Raw genomic sequence first — 22,747 nt, 5'->3', positions numbered from 1 at the left:
GCTGCATCACGCCTCAACACATCCCACTATGAAGCTGGAACACTCGCAGGCTTAGCGGCAACGTGACTCCACAGAATCTACTCCATTTATGTTAAATTCGATTATCATAATCATTTACATAGTGGCCGGGTACGTATAGCCTCTGATAATAGAGCCTAATTATTTCTCTTTATGCTTTCCTAACAGGATTTTTAAGGACTCGATTGACTGCTAAATAACTGTAGTCATGCTGACATTTTTATTAGAGTTTAAAGAGATTGGTTCACCTAATTGAGATTTATGAAGCTCTTGAAACCTTGTAAATATTACTGAAGGGAATAATAAATAAAATATGTATATTTTATCCAAGTATCAATTTGAAATTAGTTCAGTTGGCTGAAGTAGCATTATTTAATCTTATTTATAATGGCTTGGTCGAATGATACCCAACGCAGCCGAGCCTGTGTAATTACCTCATAATTCAAATTCGTGTGTTTACTTAATTACTTTAAAGTGTTTAAAAAATAGCACAATTTCGTTTCCCTTTATATCCATAGGTTATGCGGGTTTCTTTTTAGGGTTCCGGAGCCAAAATGGCAAAAACGGAACCCTTATAGTAACGCCATGTCTGTCTGTCTATCTGTCCGTCCGCGGGTTTGCTCAGGGACTATCAAAGCTAGAAAGCTGTAATTTTGCACTGATATATTGTAAACTATGCCGACCAAATGGTACAATAAAAAAAAACAAAAAAAAAATTTTTTTAGGGCACGGGTGTGGTGATTTTTTTTTCTTATCCAACCCTATAGTGTGGGTATCTTTGGATAGGTCTTTTAAAACTATTAAGAATTTGCTAAGACGATTTTTCTATTCAGTGATTTGTTGGCGAAATATTCAACTAAAGTGATTTTTTTATTAAAATCGAGGGTCCCCCCCCCCCTCTAAAATCTAAACCGGTGGGTGGAAAAATTTGAAAAAAATCAGGATGGTAGTACCTAAGTATATCAAACTTTCAAGGAAAACTATAACGGTTAAGTTTGCTTGAGAATTATTAGTAGTTTACGAGTAAATAGCAGCCTAAGGTATAAAATATACCAAAATAAAATACGAAATCCTTAGAAAAATATTACTTAATTTTTTCGTAATGGCTACGGAACCCTATTTTGGGCGTGTCCGACACGCTCTTGGCCTTTTTTTATTTTGTATGTGCAAGTTCTTTATCCCAAAGTTGGTTGGCGTTAAACTTCAGTTTAAGCCTTATTTAAATCAAATTACATTTTGTTTGTATCTTTGTATCTTCACTTAATAAACCTTCTCCGTTGAACCACATAGGTTGTTTACGAACACCCAAAAAGGAACTTAAGCTTCCATTTTTCTCAGAAATCAAACAAAAACTCTTTGGGCTAAGTTCGAGTAAAAATCTCACAATAAAATAATAAAATGAGGCAGGCGCCTACAAACAAAATTAAACGTAAACACCCGACTCCCAACAATGGAGTTTGCTAATTAGAAATGACTTTCTTCACATGAACCAGCGCATGGATAAATAAGAGAAACACATTATGAATAAACATTAATGGCTTTACCATTTTCGAGCGGTGATCATTTGTAAACAGACCAATATTTGATGGAAATTTTGAATAAATTTTGTAGGCACAAGTTATGTGATGTGCCGCCGCAGTACCGCTTGAAATAGATGCCCATTTAATTTATAAATTATTAACGAAGTAATTATCTTCGCATCATCTTTGTTCCACAGTTAATTAAATTATACCAATATCGTAAAAGATTGCCCTCATAATTCTCCCTTTTTGGTAGTTGCGTCTGAAAACATTTTATTATCCCATTTTACTACGCCTCAGTGAGCTATAATGATTCTACGTAGGTATGGATATTTCCTGTCGAACTTCTGGGTGCAGTAAAATTCGTTTACTTTTACGGATATGGGTTGGAACATGTGCTATTGCCGGTGATTAAGTGCCCACATAGGCTTCCTTGTCCCGATGGGAAATAAAAATTGGTATAACAACTATAAACCTTTCAATTCCATCCGAAATTATACTTGCATAGCATTTTACAACGTTGTAGTACAAGATATAAGAACTACAACTGCCCACTAGTAGCGGGAATTTATGTTAATACTAAACAGTCTCGTAGACTCGTAGTAGTCGAGCCGGAATTTCTGCAGATAGAACTACAATATTGCCGTGTACGTGCTTTCTTGCGCATTAGAATACAAGTTGGCCTTTAATGAAGCTGCAAAAATTTAGAATTTCTAAAGGAAGCAAAAGTCTGCGCGGCCAAAAGAGCGATAAGCATAAAGCTGCTTCATTTAAGAGTAGGAACTATGCGTAAAAACTTAGTAAAGCTCCGTAGTCTCGCTGCGTACATATTATCCAAAAAGCTGGCTCTCCGTGTCTTCCTTTGCCATCAATTTGGAATGCCCAAGTTTACGAAAGAGTTTGCTGTTACTAATTAATTCTATTAAACCTGCGGAAATACTCAGGTCCCAACAAATATTCTAATTTGTTAAATCAGCCGATAGCGTATAATAATCCCATAGAGATATTTTCCTCGCGTGGAAACTACATAGATGTTATAAATAAACTGTCGAAGTTTCACCAATATAGTAGGAATTTACTCCGCGCCGTAAAATCGCAATTAACTAACAATATATTATAATTTGTACTAAGAAGTAATATCAACTTGCTGCGGAAGATTGTTCTACGACGGTAGGTAACTTCAATTTAAATTTATTCCAGTGTTATTGGAGCTTGGATACTTAATTAATGGATCTTGTTACCGTTTTGATAGTGATCATTAAAGTTCTAGTTATAAATAACCTAATAACTTGGATCTGGTCCTTCTAAATGCGAGGATAAGTAATGAGTAAAGCCAAATATTTACTCATTATTATGATAATGTAACACATTTTTCTTTGCTCATCCCCTAGACGGCGTAGAGTCCGGTGAAACGTCACACGTATCCTAACTTATCAACATAACGTGCGCGTGAAATGCCTCAGTTTGCGCGCACGAGGCCTTCTGTTCAGACTTTGAAAAATTATTACAAAGTGTGTTACCCTTCATCATACTTAATTTCATTTCAGTAAATTGGATGACAAATACTTTCATTGCAAGAATATGTTACGTTTCATTAGTCTGTACCCGTCAGAAGCAGCAAGTCAATCAGTGGTCATGTGTGACAAAACTACGAGTATTATAAAAAAAAGATTGATCTCTTAATCCTAAACTTTAACCCCGCGACTATATATATATAATACATATTATGTCTCTCTATCTGAATCTGTGGTATGGTAGCTCCTATGCGGATGGACCAATTCAACAGGGTTTTTTTATGTAAATAAAATTAAACTTCATTTGATTCGCTTCAGTCTATTTTAGAGAACTTTTTGAAAAAAGTCGACGTTCCCAACATAGCTCTTTATATAGCTAAGACTTCATTAAATAAAATTAATCAAACAGTTCTACATCCACTTTATTAGGTACTTGTTTGGTCGTCTTTTTTTCAAACCACTGTGCCAGTCTCATGCAATGCAGAACTAATAATATCACACCATTACCTAAGTGTTGACGATAGCTAGTTCTTATAAAATGGAAATTAATAAAAGAGATATTTTAAAATCATATACCACACAAATAAATATATGAACAGACAACGTTCGTTGCTATAATTGATCTTGCTCAGTCTAGGGAAGCAAGCGCTTCCGATGAATATTCATACTAACAGCCACCACAGGTACGCCAAGTGGTCTTGTTCCCAAGCTATTGAGACGTCTTCAATTCATTATTATAATCTGCATTAACAATGGCCATTGTTGCCTTTTAATAAGGATTTATCCAAGATTAACCCTTGGAGAAGCTACAAGTCAGATTTCAAATTGCGCCGCTGCTCGCTACTTTAAACGTGATTTGCAGGATTATCTTAAACTGTCGCGATTTTCCATTACCCGATATTTGTACTAAACTACCGGTTTTCTTTTCAGTTAAGTACATTTTACTTTAGAGTTTTATTTGTGTATTTATTTTTAAACAGTTACAAATGCTGACATTAGGTATGTATGAAGAATACGAATGTTTGTTCACGAGTCTTGGGTGCTTCATAAATATCTATTTAAGTATGTTTATTCGCTGCAGAGTACCTTTAAACAACACAATTTTTACTTACTTTGGGACTATTTATGTCAATACATGTCAATTGTCCCAAGATATTTTTTTTACATGTTTTGCTTCATATACATATGTCTATGATTTATATTTTTGTACATAAATAATAAGTAATAACGTATGAAACTGATACATAATCCTCTACGCTGAGTGGTCCTAACATCTAGCTTAGAGTCCTATACCTATCTTTGTGAAATCAAATCAATAATGAATAGATCTGTAGAACTAACGTTGCAGACAAAGGATATTGCCCGTAGAGCCGTAAAGTTTTGAAGTGGTGACCGCTTACCAGAAGGCGAAATGATGACGAACTCCTACAAGATGGACTAACGATCTAGTAGGTATAGATCACGAGAGTCAGATCAAGTGATCCAGCAAAGCATATCTTCCGACATAGTGAATAAAAAATCGCAATTAAAAACCGAATTCGTTTATTATTTAGTGAAAATGATTATTTCAGTGCAAAAACCATATTTACGTGGTAAGAGGGAAGTTGATGCTCGCTGACAAGCCGACCGGACACCATCGTCCGGCCCCAGTTTCCGGCGTATAAAATTGTACATATACGTTTCTGTTTGCACCCCGTTATGTCAAATATATGTACAACATTTCGTATTTTTTATGTATTGAAACTGCCTGTTAATAGGGAAAAATATAAGAAACTAAAACTCTTGCCCACAACTTTATTTGTGTACTTTGACAAAAGTATCCAATTGGCTAAGGCTAAAATTACCTTAACTTAAATTTATATTATAATTTATAAACCTTGATATTATAAACTTACTTGATACCTTTACCCGTCCTTAAGAAAATAGTCTTGACAGCCAGACGTGACGACACAGAGACTACCAACTAAATGGTTTACTCGTGGTAGCCTCATGGTTTGACCTATGGCAGAGGATCATAGGTTCGACCCGGACTCGGACCTTTGGGATTATCGGATTTTATTTGTGAATTTACATTTAAAACATACCACAAGAAACACACACACACACACCTGCAAAGAAATTAATTAGGTAGTGTGTGTGAAGTTCTCAATCCGCAATGAGCCCGCATGTAAACTACAACCAAGCTTCTCTCTTTCTAAAAGGAAGCCTGTGTCCTACAATGGGAAGTATATATACCGAATGAGGTATAATGTAAAAAACGAAACTATAAGGGTTCCGTTTTTGCCATTTTGGCTCCGGAACCCTAAAAACTTACACAGGTACGCCGTCATAGCATTCACATAGTTTCATCTGCCACCTTTTTTGGTAAAGGGTCATAGGTTTCATAATAAATTCAGGCGTTAAACACGTTAAACATCGAATGTCTGTCTGTGGAACCGTAGCTCTTAAACGGGTGGACCGATTTGAATGCGGTTTTTAGAGTTCCGGAGCCACAACGGCAAAAACAGAACCCTTATAGTTTCGCCAGGTCTGTCTGTCTGTCCGTCCGCGGCTTTGCTCAGGGACTATCAATGCTAGAAAGCTGTAATTTTGCACGGATATATATGTAAACTATGCCGATAAAATGGTAGAATAAAAAATTCAAAAAAAAAATTTTTTGTTTACGTCCCATAGATGTAGTGGGGGTGATTTTTTTTCTCATCCAATCCTATAATAGGTCTTTTAAAACCATTAGCAGTTTGCTAAGACGATTTTTCGATTCAGTGATTTGTTTGTGAAATATTCAACTTTAAAGTGCAAATTTTCATGAAAATCGAGCGTCCCAACCCCTAAAATCTAAAACGGTGGGTGAAAAAATTCAGGATGGTAGTAAGTATATCCAACTTACAAGGAAAACTATAAAGAAAGAAAGAAAGAAAGAAAGAAAATAATTTATTTATAACAGCAATGAAACATAAATTAGTAAATATAACAAAAAGAAGTGTTGCCGCTATAAAAAGGTCCCGGCTCAGCATATCGCTGGTTGAAAACCAGCACTGGTCTTCCGCCAGTAACGGTGATAACGGTTTAGTTTGGCATAGTTTACATATATATTCGCGCAAAATTACAGCTTTCTAACATATATAGTCCCTGAGCAAAGCCGCGGACGGACAAACAGACAGACAGACATGGCGAAACTATAAGGGTTCCGTTTTTGCCATTTTGGCTACGAAACCCTAAAAACTATAACGGCTAAATTTACTTGAGAATTATTAGTATTTTAAAAGTACACAGCAGCCTAAGGTATAAAATAGGTATAGTACCTAAACTTGGAAGCTTCCGTACAAAATACTAAATCCTTAGAAAAATACTACCCACTTTATTTTTTCATAATGGCTACGGAACTCTATCTTGGGCGTGTCCGACATGCTCTTGGCCAGTTTTATATTTGGCTTTTTTTCCGTATCTAATCCCTCCCATTAAATGTAACAAATAAGAAACAAACCAGACCTTAATTAATTGGTACATCCTTGATTCGTATTGTGTGATTAACTGGCAGTTAAAACACCCGTTAGCGGGACAAAGGGGGCATTCTGAATGATACATCTAATTAATGGACAGAGATACCGGCCGTCGTGATCTAAGGGCGCGGTTGTTGTGAAAGCGAAACCAATCGTTGCCGATGAACTGGACTGCCAGGATGGTTTATAGCTGTGTATTATGAAAGCAAAGATAATCTGGAGAAGCGTATTATTAATGAGCGAGTCATGTCTCATGCGTAAAATGTGGTGAATTACCCTAACGGTAAGTTGGTTAGATATCTGGTTAATAAACTTGTAATACAATGAGGGCTATCATTTTTTGTCTTACTATATGGCGCCACTGTTGCGTGAGGTTTTAAGTGTGGCTTTCAAAGTCTGTTACTACGGGCGTGTAAACAAAGTTTACATTAAAATCATATTTAATACATCTTAAAACCGTACCATAAATATATCGAGCACCCACAGTCTTGCTTAGTCCCGTTTTGTTCGGAAAAAAGGCAGGACAAAAGTTTTCGAAAGACAAAACAGTCTCAAAACACAGACATTCATTGCCACTTATCGCATAATTGCCATAATTAATTTCAGGTATGAAAAATATTCTCAAAAATATTCTAATATAAAAAAAACTCGCGTAGCTCACCCAAAACTATGAGATTTGACATTTCGGAGACCTCACGCTACACTAGCGCCTCTAGCGGCGAATTCATTCGCGATAGCTCTCATTGTATAAGAACGTGATTTTCGTAGGGTTTTGGTTGTAATTCTATATAGCAATCCTGAAAAATTTACTGTTTAGACTATATTATATAAATTAATAGAGAAAAACTAAGCGAAAATAATTTGTGAGGGGGCGTAAGCAACTTGAGAAGTATAAAGGTTAAGCAGAACCTTCTCTGTGTATTATACAAAAGTGTCCATCTAAACGCGCTAATAAGTGGCGCTACAGTAGAAAAATAACTATAAAATTCAATAAAATTGCCTAAAAATGGTTTTACTTTTTTAACTCGGCGCACTTCACTGTGTCAACTACTGCTACAAGCATTTCATACACTTAAGCTAGTCAAGCGCCACTCTCAAGGGATTTGAAACTGTTATTTACAGCTTACAGCTGGACACTTTTGCAACTGTTACCCCATAAGAGAGTTCTCCTATTGAATATTATTGATTGATTGCTATTGAAGGCTGTTCTTGCCCTCATCTAGCATAAGTATCCTAACAGCCCTCACGTGATCAAGGCCGTTTCAAAAAGCGCCAAATGTAAAAATAGTCGCAAAAAAAAACAAATTATCCTAATGCATTCTTAAAGGTTTATCATAAAATTGGAAACTTTCGTTTGTTTATGTTTTACAACCAAAGAATATTTCTAATAATATTGAGAGTAAATGCAAATTTTCCGCTAAAGCGTTTATACGCTTTTCATTGGACCAACACCCGCACAGCGCCAACCCGTCACTCCGTCACTCAAATATCACCTTTTACCGAAACCTAAGCGTTTCTATTTGACAGCCGTAATATTGTTAATTATAGCATTGCGACAGCCACAGCGCAGGAGTCCATTTGCAGCGATATTGTGATAGATAATTAATGAACTGTCCCAGATTTGAAAAGCCCGTTAATGTGCCACGTGGGCTGCCTTGTATGATTGCACGCTCAGGTCAAATAGAAAAAACAGCGTCGCACTTTTAGCAAATTACAACTCATGATGATCGTACATTTTGATGATGAGATTGCAGGGGAGCGGGATAATACATGCTTTAATCTGACTAAGAGGATTGATCTAACTTGAATCGGTATCGACAGCCTGCTACTAGACGGCACCGAGTGTGTAGGTATCAAGGTATATACGTAATCTCGCTCATGACTTCAGCCGATATTATGAGAGTAATTTTAAGAGAATTGGATAAAGTGAAACTTTTTGAAATATAGTTTACATTGTGCGAATACCATAAAACTAATGAAATTGTCTGTAACCCTTCGGTTGGCTTCCACCATTTTTAAAAATCTCGTAAAGTGGCGCGGCCATATTGAAAAAAACTCCGTTGAGTGGCCATACGCAAATTCGCGAACTTTATAAAAAAAATCACAAAAAAAAACTATTTTAATGTTATATATAATATAAGCCTTACAATGATGTTTAGCATAAAATTGCATATCTGATTAAAAAACCATGAATGATATCCAATTTCTGTGAATTTTATTTGTCACTCGATGGGATAAGCATTTTTAGAATCTTCTTATATACAAAGTGTGCATTTGCTGGTACCTAAGTACCTAAATACAATAATTAAACGTTACCTACAACATTAACATTTACAAATTATATTTTGAACCGGCACAATTTTGAAAAGCCTAACCATTCAAAAATTTTACATTGAATAGCATAAATGTTTATTTTATGCAGCTATTTATTTTATAACCTTGATTTAATAGTTTGTATCCATAATGTAATAGTTTCATTGGTATTAACCTACTTTGATAAATGCGAAAATATATTAGGTACTTCGTTTAAATTGTAAGCCTCAGAACTTGTAACGTATAAATATTCGTAACGTCGTGTAACGTTTAATGTATTATATGTGTAGTTGTTGATTTTGTAATGTTCAATTTACTTGGTTTCAATTTGAAATATACAAGACAAGAGCTCAGCATTTAGGCAAGTACATAAGTCAATATCTAAAGCTAATAACCAAAATATCACACTTTTTCTGTCGGTAATCTGAATTAACATCAACTATTTATCATCAATAAACCCGTAATCCTTGTTACGGAAAAGTTCAACTTAATTAGACCACACGCGGGCGGGCGCCAGGCAACGGCCGCAGTCTCACTGAATCACCCGAACTACAATAAGCCGATCATTACGCTACGCTAATGACAACGCCGTAAATACCGATATGACGTTATTAAACCTAACTAACTCAATTAATATTGAACTTATGATATAGGTAGATGATTATCCTGAGGACACAGTAGCCTATTTGGACTGACATCAGAAGCATGTTTGACTGATTTTTAAACTGTAACTGATGGGACGAAATTTAGTTGATTATAATAATTTTAAATATTATTCGACTAAATAAGTCAAGATAAACTAGATTCCTGATATAACTCGATTTCAAAACGGTGTAGTATACTAAACTGCAGAGTACCTACTACACACTGCCATTGCTGTACCTACCTTTTATGTATATATTTTATTTATTAAAAACTTAAATTCGGCGTTCAACATCGAATAAAAAGGGACAGAGACAAGACTTGGGGGAATTTTATATATAGTATGTTAGGATTGTTTAGTAGGTATGTACTTCAATTGTACCTTTTCTATGAAATTTATATTTAGTTCATAAAAAGTTATCAAGATGTGTAATACAAAGCTACCTTAGTGCGTTCGTCTGTAACTCGAAAACGCACATTTGTCAATTTGTGAGTATCTATATATTATTATTATGTAAATGATATTGGCTAAATTATAATTATTTTAATGTTTCCTTAATAGTTGTGGCCATATTGGGGTACTTAGGTCATGGAATTATAATTTAATTTTATTGAAATACCCGTACCTACATACAAGCAATTTAACAGCTAACAGCAATAATAACTAGCACCATTACTAAATTTAAGTGGTAATTGAATTCTAAGTTATTACCTTATCGTTGATAATTCATGAATATATGAAAGACGCTTGTCATTGGTTATTAGACCGCATTTTCGCAGTCGGTTGGTTTCATTCGTGTTCACATAAGCTCGGAAACGATACCATCTGGCAGGCCCAGATATTTAACAACTGAGGCATTAAACATCAAAACCTTTGTGGCGTACAATATGTCATTCAGTATAGTGATAAACAAATTTTAATTCAGTTTGCTAGCGCAGATTTCTAAAGGAACTAAAGCTCTACAGCTTGTAAGGTGCAAGTTCAGGCATGGTTCGGGTGTGATTGTATTATGTTCCTAAGTATAAGTAGTAAGTAAGTAAGTAAGTACTTACCTACTTCTGTTTTATCACAAATCCGTATAAAATTAAAATTAGAACCAAAAATACCGGTATTCTCATATCCAATTTATCCGTCACTATCTGGAATGAAATAAAAGCGAAATATATTCTAATACTCGTACTTAACTAGGAGACTATAAACGCGCACCCACCAGCTACATCCAAGAATATTCCATTACAACGGAAAATGTGGGTACCATTTATGATTAGTTCGCGTGATGTAGGACACAAACTGTAGCGAAACTTTATCGCAGTCGCTAGACTTAATAACCTTGTAATTATTTACGGTAATCACCGGTAGGATGCCATAAATGTACCTAATAGCGGTAGGAGACCATATGTTTTATTCCGCTGCTGCTGTCCAGTGAAATTACAGATTGAGTTGTGTGGTTTGTTTCCTCCGCTAATTTACATTACGATATTACAAGAAATACTGTTATAAAAACTAAACAGCATTTATTCGTTTTAGTTTAACAATTTATAATTTGATATTGTGTGTGTTTTTCTTCAATTTATTTGCGTTAAGAAATCATTTAAAATTAAATAAAGTTAATATGTATTAATTAAGACGTGTCACTGCATATTGGCACTATTTATAGAAACCATTTGTGACCATATCTATAGCAAAATCAATCATTTCATTTCATTTAATTTTCCGTCCCGGAGTCCCAAACTCTCTTCATACTTACCACATAAAAATCTGTGCAGCGGTTTAAACGCGAAGAGGTAATATATACGTACCTGCCGACAGACAGACAGAGTTATTTTCGCATTTATAATATTAGTAATGATTAGGTTTTAGGTAACCTTCTAATACATAATCCTAGTAATTTATTTACGTAACTCTATGGCTTCCGCAATTAAAAGATAAAGGGATGATAAAATTCAGGATGTATTCAGTACCATAATGACCTATTTACTGCGCATGGTCAGCAATTAGTTGGTAAACTGTCTGAATTAATGCCATATTTCCTGCGAGTAGCACGAAACAATTAGGTACCGTTCTTAAGCGTGTTCGTACCTTGTACTTATTAACATACTGGTTAGTATTTTTTAACATATGTATATATACCCACCCACAGCAATAGATTACACACCTAGGTTACACAAATATTTAACATAATTAATGTTTTTTTTTTACAATCATTAAATCCAATGTTTTAGCTTTCTATAGCCGGGTAAAGTTCATTTGTACGCAATTATTGTAACTGCGTCAAGGGCGTGACTACAAATTGAATCAAATTTTCGATGGATATCTTTTACAGTGGTTGTCAGCCAAAGTAACTCAACCATCCTTTGAAATATTCTAGATTAATTTTAAAACACCTTTTGGTATTTCGTGTTTACTTTATTATTTTGAATTCCCTTGAACTACAGATTGTAAAATAAACTAAGAGTCGAGATTGTCTCTTTACGTTCATCGCTTTGATTTGAATGGGTGGGCAACACCGGCGGCCAGCGCGCCCTGGCTCCCGAGTTAAGATAGAGAAAAAGGACGACAGAGTTATCAAGCGCCAGGATTAACCGGCTTCTAAGCCGTTTAATTATTATAATGTGTTTTAAAGACAGGCCACCATCAACGTCGGTTTCGAGCCGGGCCTCATTTACCGGGAGATTTACGAGTTCACACATCGGGTCCGATCTCACTTAGCAATGATTTATGCGCAACATCTCCCCCTGCCGAGTTAAGCGCATTATCGGGCCACATGCCCTATCGCATTATAAAACTGGTACATTATCCTCATATTTATAGTATATTTATTTTGTAGTTGGACTTGTACCCGACAGGCCATGAGCAAGTGCAGACCGATTCAGCAACGAAATATTGCACTCATTAATCTCCTAGACGATAAATAAGAGGTATCACGTACAGACGTCGACAAGCGTTAATGGAACTTGCAGAAACAACAGTAAAATACTTGCTTTCCAATAGAACAACAATGCCTGAAATATTTGACGTCTATAGTTGAAGAATTAATTAAAAAATGCCTGTCGGAGCCGCCAACGCGTATTCAGTTTAAACATCTGTGCGTAAAAGGGAGTAATGCAAGAGTTAAAAGCTCTCATCGAGGTGACAAACGTTTGACCTGCGCTAACGAGACTGCAACTTTGAGGGTTGCCGGGAACACGCCACGCACGCACCACGCCGCGAAAAGGTTAATTAGCAAGTTTTTTAGCTGAAAAACTGTATTTTCTTGAATCGTGTTTATAATTGTCTCAGCATAAAACAATTCATGCCGCTAAAAAAATGAAAAAGTGCTAAAGTTTCTGAATATAAAAAACTAAAAGCTCTGCAGTTTCGTCTGCTTCAAAATAACTGTTTGAATTAATCTCATAAACTTTGCTGTTTTATGGTCGTATCGCATTAGGCACATTTACACTATCAGCCAAACAGCAATGAAATTAGCAAAAAAAATAGCACACAATAGCAAGAACAATAACCACTCTGCTGCACAAGGGCGTTAATTGTACCATTAATGCTGTACTAAAACCTCAGATTTCACACTTGTAATTATCCAATGACCCTCTTCTCTCGTAGATTGATGGCTCCGTGCAACGGCTGCTTGTTACAATGTTAGTTTTTTATGGAGGACCATATTTCCTTACGCTCCGTTTTAACAACTCTTGCTGAGTGAAGAGTAACTAAACGTTATTGTGACTTTGTTTCGAGTGAAGAATTAAAATAGCGCCTAGAATAGCGAACTATTCATCCTTCGCTTTGGTTACGAGTATTGACAAACGGAGTGGTTAGCGACTCTGACTATGCTGTGGGTCCCCGTTACCAAACCTTGTCGGAGCAGACTTATTCATCTGATAAATATGAATGTGTGTACTCGACTTCATAAAAATTATACATACTTTATTAGGGTTCCGGAGCCAAAATGGCAAAAATGGAACCCATATAGTTTCGCCATGTCTGTCTGTCTGTCCGCCCGTCCGTCCGCGGCTTTGCTCAAGGACTATCAATGCTAGAAAGCTGTAATTTTGCACGAATATATAAGTAAACTATGCCGACAAAATGGTACAATAAAAAAAAAAAAAAATTTTTTTAGTGTACAATTTGACGTAAAGTGGGGTGATTTTTTTTCTCATCCAACCCTATAGTGTGGGGTATCGTTGGATAGGTCTTTTAAAAACATTAGGGGTTTGCATGATTTTTTTGCGAAATATTCAACTTTAAAGTGCAAATTTTCATTAAAATCGAGCGTCCCCCCCCCCCTCTAAAATCTAAATCAGCTTTTGCAAATTTGAAAAAAAACAGGATAGTAGTAAGTATATCAATCTTACAAGAAAAATTATAAAGGCTAAGTTTGCTTGAGAATTATTAGTAGTTTAAGAGTAAATAGCAGCCTAAGGTATAAAATATACCTAAACTTGGAAGATTCCGTATAAAATACGAAATCCTTAGAAAAATATTAAGTACTAAATGTTTTCGTGATGGCTACGGAACCCTATTTTGGGCGTGTCCGACACGCTCTTGGCCGGTTTTTATTCATTATAATAGTGCTTAATTTCGTACTATGTAAATAAGTGTATTTATTTATAATTATTCATTGGTCTTTCAGAGACCCAAAAGCGTTTTTGTAATAAAGTTTAGTGAGTAAGTAACTTTTCTCTCGTCCTGTCAACGATCTCTGTAACATCATGAAAAAAAACTAAACCAAATAGTCATTGGACACGAAATAAACAAACTTGACACAGTTGCGTGTGCGCTTGTCGGGTTAATTTTCCAGGTCAGACGAAAGCGTGAATTCAATCAGAAGCAACCACCCGAAGCAATCTTGTGGGCAATGAAAGCGATTGGGGACAAGTGCGCCGCTGACCGGCGGACGAGTGGCGCGGAGGGCCCTCTCCTCACGGGCTACTGGACCAACAAATATTTCAGATTCAAAAGAAGCGACAAATATTGAACAACTTGAAGTGAATTCTATAAAGATACAAAGGAAAGAGGGCTTAAGTAGTTAAAAACTATATGCTACATGAATACCGTAAGTATAGTTGTCAGAAGCTAAAACCGATTATTTAAACGATGCCAACCTACTGAAATTTACTGTCACATAAATAATTAGAAAAAAATATGCTATTAAGAACTGCATTGAAGTACCTATCTACTTGTACGTTAGTGAATATTGCTATAATTTAGAACTAACTAGGTACGTCGCAATCGCAATAAGGTGATTAAAAGAAAGAGATAGTAAGTGAAGCGCAGCCTCTTTATTTTATTTACTAGCCTATCCCTAGCGCTATCCCGAGGGAACTATGCATTTTTCCGGGATAAAAACTATCCTATGTCTCTCTCCGGGATTCAAACTATCTGTGTACCGAATTTCATTTAAATCGGTTCAGCGGTTTTGACGTGATGGATTAACAAACAAACAAACAAACAGACTTACAAACTTTCGCATTTATAATATTAGTGGGAAGTGGGAAGTGGAATTTGATTTATCTAAGTTTTTATACATACTGGAAACACAAAGTTCGCTCATAGTCACTCGCCACTGAAAAATTGTCGACGGCAATAAGAAACTGTTTTTTTTTTTTAAGTAGAACAAAAATACATCGTTAGTGAATTTTTAGCGCACTGCACTTGAAACGTTGCAACGGTTAGAAGAATCCAAAAGAATCCATTAAATACTTAGAGTTATTTCTCTTAACATAGTGCTCATTAGATCGCGGGCAGGCTGTGGAAGTAATATTATAATTTTCAATTTAAGTAGCGGCTACCATTTACTCGGAGCTGCGGGCAACGGTTCGAGTGAAACAGACAGCCGACCACTTAACCTTCGCCGTAACGTTGAACTCGGTTCGCTCTTGTTAAGGGCGTGAGGTAAGAAAATAAAATTAGCATTGCTTTATGCAATTAAATTATTATAAGCTCTCCACAGCTAGCTAAGGGCCATTTAGGCCAGTTATAATTCATATCACGAGCATCTAAGTTAATGTGACGTTGTTGCTTTAATAGGAGCAGTCCTTTCATCTTTCCATTATAATGGTTTTGACAATGCAAAAAGATAAAGACCGAGTTTAAGATTTAAGTAGGATTATCGTCAGCTAAATTTATTGCTTTGTTTTTATTTTCAGAAAACCCCACAACGGGATGACGCGCACTATTAAGCGATGTTTTAGCTTTATAAAAATACGTAGATAGATAGATAGCCTTAATTTTCATAAACTTAATTGACCTATATGTATGTTAAGGCTGCATCACCATCGTCTAGATACAAATACATAGTGATATACAAACACTTATGTAGTGACTGTGGAGTACAATACGACAACGGTCCGTTCTTCTGCACTTTGGGTAGAAACAATTCAAGTCAGAAACTTAAGTACTTACTAGTTTGCTACCTCTATTTTGTACTAGGCAATGTCTCAACCCAGGCTTGACAAATAAGCCGGTAAATCGTTTGTTAAGTCATGTTTAAATCTACTATAAATTCATCACGAAACTAGTGCAACTGTGCTAGTAGTATGCAGTAGCTCATAGCAGTACTACGCGCGTCCGGCAGGAAGGTGGATATATTCTCTGTTCATTACTTGTGCTGCCAGGCAACCTTTGTGCGGTGGACGTATTAGCCGCGCAATGAATAAAGAAACTCGCAAACCGCGCCACCGGTCGCTCGTACTCGTAGCCGGGCTGATACACACGAGTGCAAAGAGATATTATAGAGAAAAAGAGTGGTAACTCTATTGCCAAATTTGTATATAAATGTAGTAACAGGCGCTAGAGGATTAACTAAATGTATCATAATACACACACATGTACACGCACGCACATAACAAGCTTAATGACCATAGTATTTATGTCTCCTATTCTTTATTTCTTCATCATCATCAGCCTATAGCAGTCCACTGCTGGACACAGGCCTCCCTCAATTTTTTCTTGGGTGCAGTAATGTTTAACCAAATTACCAATTATAAAAGATCTTACCTTGTAAAACGATAACAACAAAAGTTTGCAAAATAACAATAACAAATAACTTTATGTAACAAAATCAGCAAAAAACTGAGAAAATCTAATAATAAATTTCTCCAAGTCCATGTTTGACACATTTTTGACGGTTGTGTTTCATCATCCAGACATCAGAGGCGCTCTCGTCTACAAAAACAGGTGACGTTTTAAGTGTGCCCCCTCTGCACGAGTGTCGAGCAGCCATCTGCGCGTGCAATTGAGATAATTTTACTACGCTGTCTGAGAAACCAATATAACTTCCATTCATATAAGTGGACGCGTGTGTTTGAAAATAATGAACCCTTTTTATTGAAACAGTGACAACTCTTATAAAATATACGTCGAATTGAGAACCTCCTCCTTTTTTTAGGCCGGTTAAAAATAGGAATCGTTCTCCAACAACATGAAATAGAGTAGGTAAATAACTAGCTGGGTACGTACCTTTTAATTATTTTTTTTACAAGAGAATACAAAAATAAAGCTGCAAAGACCAAATAATTCGACAGTGTCGCAGGTGTTTTGTTATTTTATTTCGATATATAGTCACCTGCATTAATATCTGCCACAGCGGAGCGTGCAAAAATATCTGACACGTCCTACCGGCCCTAGAAATAGAGTCGTATCAGATATTTATGCACGCTTTGTTGGGTCAAATATTGGTGCCGGTGAATGTAGGTACATATATCTGAATTTTTAAGGAACGTATTTACATTATTTGGTACAGTCTTATGTCACTGGATTTTTTTTTAAAGAGTTCACATTCAGGATGCAGGAGAACACATGAATATGAAGCACTTAATAAGTTTGAATTGTATAAAAATACAAATTCAATTGTACAGATACCAGCACCAACACTAACACAACAAATCGTGCATAAATATCTGATGCGACTCTATTTCTAGATCAGGTAGGACGTTTCAAACATTTTTGCACGCTCCGCTGTGACAGATATTAATCCTATAACACAACTGTCCTATAACATTTATACTGAGTATCGATATTATACTTACGTGTTAACCAAAGAAAAAGTTAGATACTTTATTGGACATTTAATTTAAAACTATGAGTGTACGAACTCAATATCCAGTGATACTAAAATTGATCTAAAGACATATAAAACATTTGTTGGAATAATAAAACCTTATACAGTTTAATAAAAGTATGTTAACATATCTGCCACACAGCGAGGGACCACCTACAGCACGCTTTTATTATCTTAACAAAGTGGCTCGAAGCTCGGCAGGAGGACAACAGGCATAAGTGGCATAGATTCAAATACTCGTGAATGTTAGACAATACGAAAATCGACGAGATTTTTGTATGTATGTGTATGTAATTGTACGTACATTGAACTATTTGCATTGTGACCCATTCCGTATATGTTCATGAAGAAAGTTATAATAATTTTACTTCTATGGTATTATATAAATGTCAATGTTATTTATTGCGCAATCGTTTCACGATGAAAAACAACGCAATCTGTTCGACATAACATATTACAGAAAAGCACTTATAAGACAAGCTCGAGTCGTTTTTAGGGTTCCATAGTCCACAAGGAACCCTTATAGTCTCGCCATTTCCGTCTTTCCTTCCATCCGCGGCTTATTTTAGAAACTGTTAGTACTAGAAAACTGTAATATTTTATGAGTATGTGAATTGAATATGTATGTCCTTGTCATTGTCAACCACGCCGACAAAATGGCAAAAAAAAAATTTAGAGTAAGACTTTATAGGCTTTAAGTTTCCAGTACTTTGGACAGACAGACAGGTGGACAACAGATTGATCCTACAAGAAACCCTACAAAAACTTAATGAATATCTACTGATAAGAAGGGGATTTTAATCAATCACGCGGTACTAATTAAGTAACATAGATTAAAAGCCACCGCATCTATGTGCGGTACACGATAGCTGTTCACCACAACATGCCACATAGAGAAGCTAAAGTCAATAATAATCATAGCAGCCTAGCACACCAAAACAAGATAACAAGATTATTATTGGAATTTTTCTAAATGTTACTTTGTGCCGCTTAGTACAAGGTCCAACTTGGAAAATTTTGCTAGAAAAACTTACAGCTTTACTTTAACGAAACGGAAATATCATGCCAAGTAATTAGTGACATAACATAGTGCGTTTTCTCACTGTGTGTGCGCACAAACGTGCTTGACATTAATACGCAAAGCGCGCTTTTGATGAAAAGTGTACCTTTAAAAAATAAAATAAACACCGTTACGTTCTCTTAAATTATGTTTCTTTTTATTCAGACTTCCCTATTATTGTTTCACAGGCGGTCTATTTCTTTTAGCAAAATATGCCATTTCTACGCAATTTTATTAGAATTCCAAATAGCCTGCCATATTATCATGAAAATAATTAGATTTCCCACAATTTCGCTTGTTTCATAATAATTACTCTGGTTTGAACAATTTGCTACGTCATTAACATGGTCCAATTATTAAAATGGAGTTAGATTTTCAACGTTTACGAACAATGAGGAGGTAGTTCTGAAAATAGTTGGACTATGCTGTCGGATATAAGCACAACACTATTGGTTCACGCGAGAGCGGTGGGATGCGGTTGGTGGGGGAGGTTATCTAAAGTTAACTTATTTGTAAAATGTTAATGAAGGAAATTTGTGCCAGGAACGTTTTCGTTAGCACTAATATATGGAACTGACTCGTCGGATTTCAGTGGGAAATGGGTTTAAACGTTTTGCACGTTAGCGTCATTAATCTTGCCCGGTTATCTTGGGGGTGAAAGCAATTTAGTCACACTAGTCATGGGTATTTACGTGGGGCGTCATATTTACGACAAACAAACCCCCTGCCGGCGGGGGGGTGCGTAACCGAAATTCTTTTTCGAGAATGCAAATAGTTGCCATTTATATCGTCATTTTGATTTACCATTTATAAATATATTATACCTACATTATACTTACTCATGTGTAGGTACTGTGCATATGTACTTAAAATACATGACTAAAAATCGCTTGGAAAGTAACCCAATTCATAGCTGAATTTTCAGTTTCTTTCATAAATAAGAAAACGCAGCCAAAAAAGTATTATCAAGGAAATAATTAATGTTTTTATTTACTCCTTGATGCAAAAAAGAAGTGGTTATTTATCAGTTTGAAGCCAATATCTCTGTCTATCTGTGGATTGTGGCCATTGTAAGATATGACTTTGCAATAACAATGTCGGGGGTTTTACATTTTTCTAAGTTGTTGTTAAGAAATATGTTGAAAAATTTTATAGGTAGGAGTCTAAAATTTTAAAAGTACATACTTTCTGAATCGGTAATGTAACATCACCACTTAAAAACCCAACAAATCTTTAAGAGTCAAAGATCAAAAGCCCGCCAGCATCGTCGCGTGACAAGCCATAAAAACTCTACTCAAAAGCAATTATAACTGCACTGTCCATTAGAAACATTTCTTTATTGAGGCTCAAGGGGTCCGTGAGTGCGACACTGGTTATTTGTTTCTCACGGTCGCAACGCCCACTGCTGGATGTGCTAACGAGCTTGGGGTGAGACCAAACAGAAGGTTTTGGATCCTTTGAATTATGTATGTGCGTTTTCTGGATATACCTACATTCGTATCAACTTTAAGGTTATACATGCTACACTGTATCGGAAACTTTTAAATAACAAGTAGCGCTGATCTAAAATAAAATAAGTTAAGTAACTTGCAAGTTTTTTTGCGCACACACACACACACACACACACACACACACACACACACGCACGCACGCGCACGCACACGCACACGCACACGCACGCGCACGCACACGCACACACACGTCTCACACTTTAATCTACAAAGTTGTAGAGATAGTGTTTCGTAGCTCGTTAAAGCAAAATGTATTCATAGAGCTAATTTAATAAAACCCTATTAATTAACCATATACCTCTATATTACGGCGATGAAGTTCAAAATTAGATTTACATAACCAGCTAAAGTGTTATAAAACCGTATAATGCAAGTGGGCTTGACACCTCAGTGGGCTAGCGCCGAGTATGGCGGAGTTCACACTCAGCGGCTGCCTCTAGTAGCATTACAGACACGTAATGCTAATAACGATTGAGACTTTGTAAGCGCGCCGACTCGAACGTTATAATTATGTTTGGGCGCCACTACATTTTGTTAATAGAACACCGGCCCAGTATGGCGTGTAAACGCCATAAGTGGCCAACCACTTAGAAGCACGCTAAAGCACTGTAATAAATTGTGTCCCATCGGTAAAAACTGTTAATAGCCTCTCCTAACAGCTAGACAGCATGTTAAATGAGGCGTAATCATTCAAAACTTCTGGATACGGACGGAATACGAAAAACAAGTAGAAAAACCAATAAAAGGCTTGAAGGCCTTTTTGAGAAGTGACTGAAAGGAAATTCTTATCGCTAATGCTTTTTTCCCTTTAAGAAAACATTTGTTAGATTCTTAGCGTTTCGCTTCTACTTAAGTAGGTAGGTATACAATGAAAATGAATGATCGAACAAGAACTTTAGCAATGGGTTGGGTGATTCTTTTCAGCAAAAATCTATGTAAAAAATCAATTGCCGTACGTATGAAAGACATTTAGGTACTTGAAAATGGCTCGACCGAAGTAATATTCAAGTCAAGGTTTTGTAAAGAAAATTATGTAACAATCATCCCCAATTAGGGTTGGCAGATGTTCGACCAAATTAGACATGTGGATTTTTTTCGCCTGGTAACCCTATTCCTGATTGCTAAGATTAGGTAAATAATACAAGGTCGAATCACAAGAGCTGGCACGAATGGCTTGAACAAAAGCATTTCACTTACACATTTTTGTAGGACGATGATAGATGGCTGTTATTTTCATATTTGTGCGAAATGATACTTCAAGTGTATTTGAACAGGTAATACACAGATACTTTCATTTAGTCATTTGATCCATTCGCGCCTGCCCTTGTGAATTGATCTGTACAAACAATAACTTTAACGAAGGTTTTTTTACACACTTATATAATTTTATTATGTATACCATAAACATTAGAAAAAGTGCTACAGCTAGAGTACATATAACTTGGGGGACGCACGGCAGAACTCTCATTGCATCAACTCATACTCGTTCGTTTTTTAAATTCAAGTTACTGTCTATTCACTATTCGTTAGGCAATAATATAACCATTTTAACGCTGCACGTCCATCTGTTTCCCTAATAATTCCGACACATATTTGATTATCACGAGTTCATTGTTACTTAAACTGCCAATCAACGGCACTGAGTAGATTACACGAACATAACTAACTGTGAGCCTGCGATATGATACATAGAGACAATAGCGCTGATTTGATTTAGATCATCAAGGTACTCTCACCACTCACGTCTATTATGTTACGTTACGGTAACTGACCTAATCTCTGTACCTATTAATTCGCTTCAAGGGTTTTTATACAATGAATTATAGATTATTATTAACTAGCTCAGTCTGGGAAGAATTCGTTTTTGTCTTGTAGGGTGGTTGTTTGGTTTATTTTAAGTTAACAAACAAATAGTTAACTACCTAATGTTTTCACATTGATGAAAAAAAATGTGTTCATGACGTTTCATTTTCTACTCTAGGCAGGTATATCAGTGTTCTTCAACCCGTAGGTCGCATACCCCAGGAGGTAGCAGAACCTCTTCAATGAAATCGCGGTAAATTTATAATAATGCGCGAATTTTTAATACTTACCTACATATTTGTATTACGGAGGTGAGTGGGGTCGTCAAATATTTTTCAGGCCGAAGAAGGTCACTGTGAATAAGGCGGAAAAATATTGTCGTAAATGAAGTACCTATGAAAATTTGAGTAACAATTAAAATTAAAAGAGAAAACGTTTTCTCTGTTGCGAGTGCGCCGCAGTTTGCGTAATGTATGAGCCCCCTCCATACTTCCAATAGCATACGAGATTTTAATGCACCGTCAACTATGTCAACACAAAGATTTAATCCAATTAATTTCCGACTCGTGGACGTAATATTTCCCTGTTATTATTTCAATAGATTCAATACCGCGTTATATTATAGCGCTCAAACGAATATTTTTTACTTCGATCAGTACGTTTTTTTGACAACTCCTGAATTTGCCATGTCCTATATAATATATTATTATGAAAATATAGACATACAGACAGCGTTAAGCGAAGAGAAAAGTTATATCGATTGAAAATTGGGTATGTAATGATATTTTGAAAAATGTTTTTCTCTATGCAGC

At 36.0% G+C, this 22,747-nt stretch overlaps 1 protein-coding gene across 2 annotated transcripts in view; it reads right to left on the bottom strand.

The window, feature by feature from the left end:
* The window catches only part of LOC141437611 (agrin-like), a 202,485-nt gene that overhangs the window by 153,583 nt on the left and 26,155 nt on the right, over nt 1-22,747 (bottom strand). The gene's annotated exons all lie outside the window — the stretch shown is intronic.

The sequence above is a fragment of the Choristoneura fumiferana genome, chromosome 18 (genome assembly GCF_025370935.1).
Source record: "Choristoneura fumiferana chromosome 18, NRCan_CFum_1, whole genome shotgun sequence".
Classification (NCBI taxonomy): domain Eukaryota; kingdom Metazoa; phylum Arthropoda; class Insecta; order Lepidoptera; family Tortricidae; genus Choristoneura; species Choristoneura fumiferana.
Note: the sequence above shows the minus strand (reverse complement) of the source record. Positions and strands in the feature narration are given on the sequence as shown.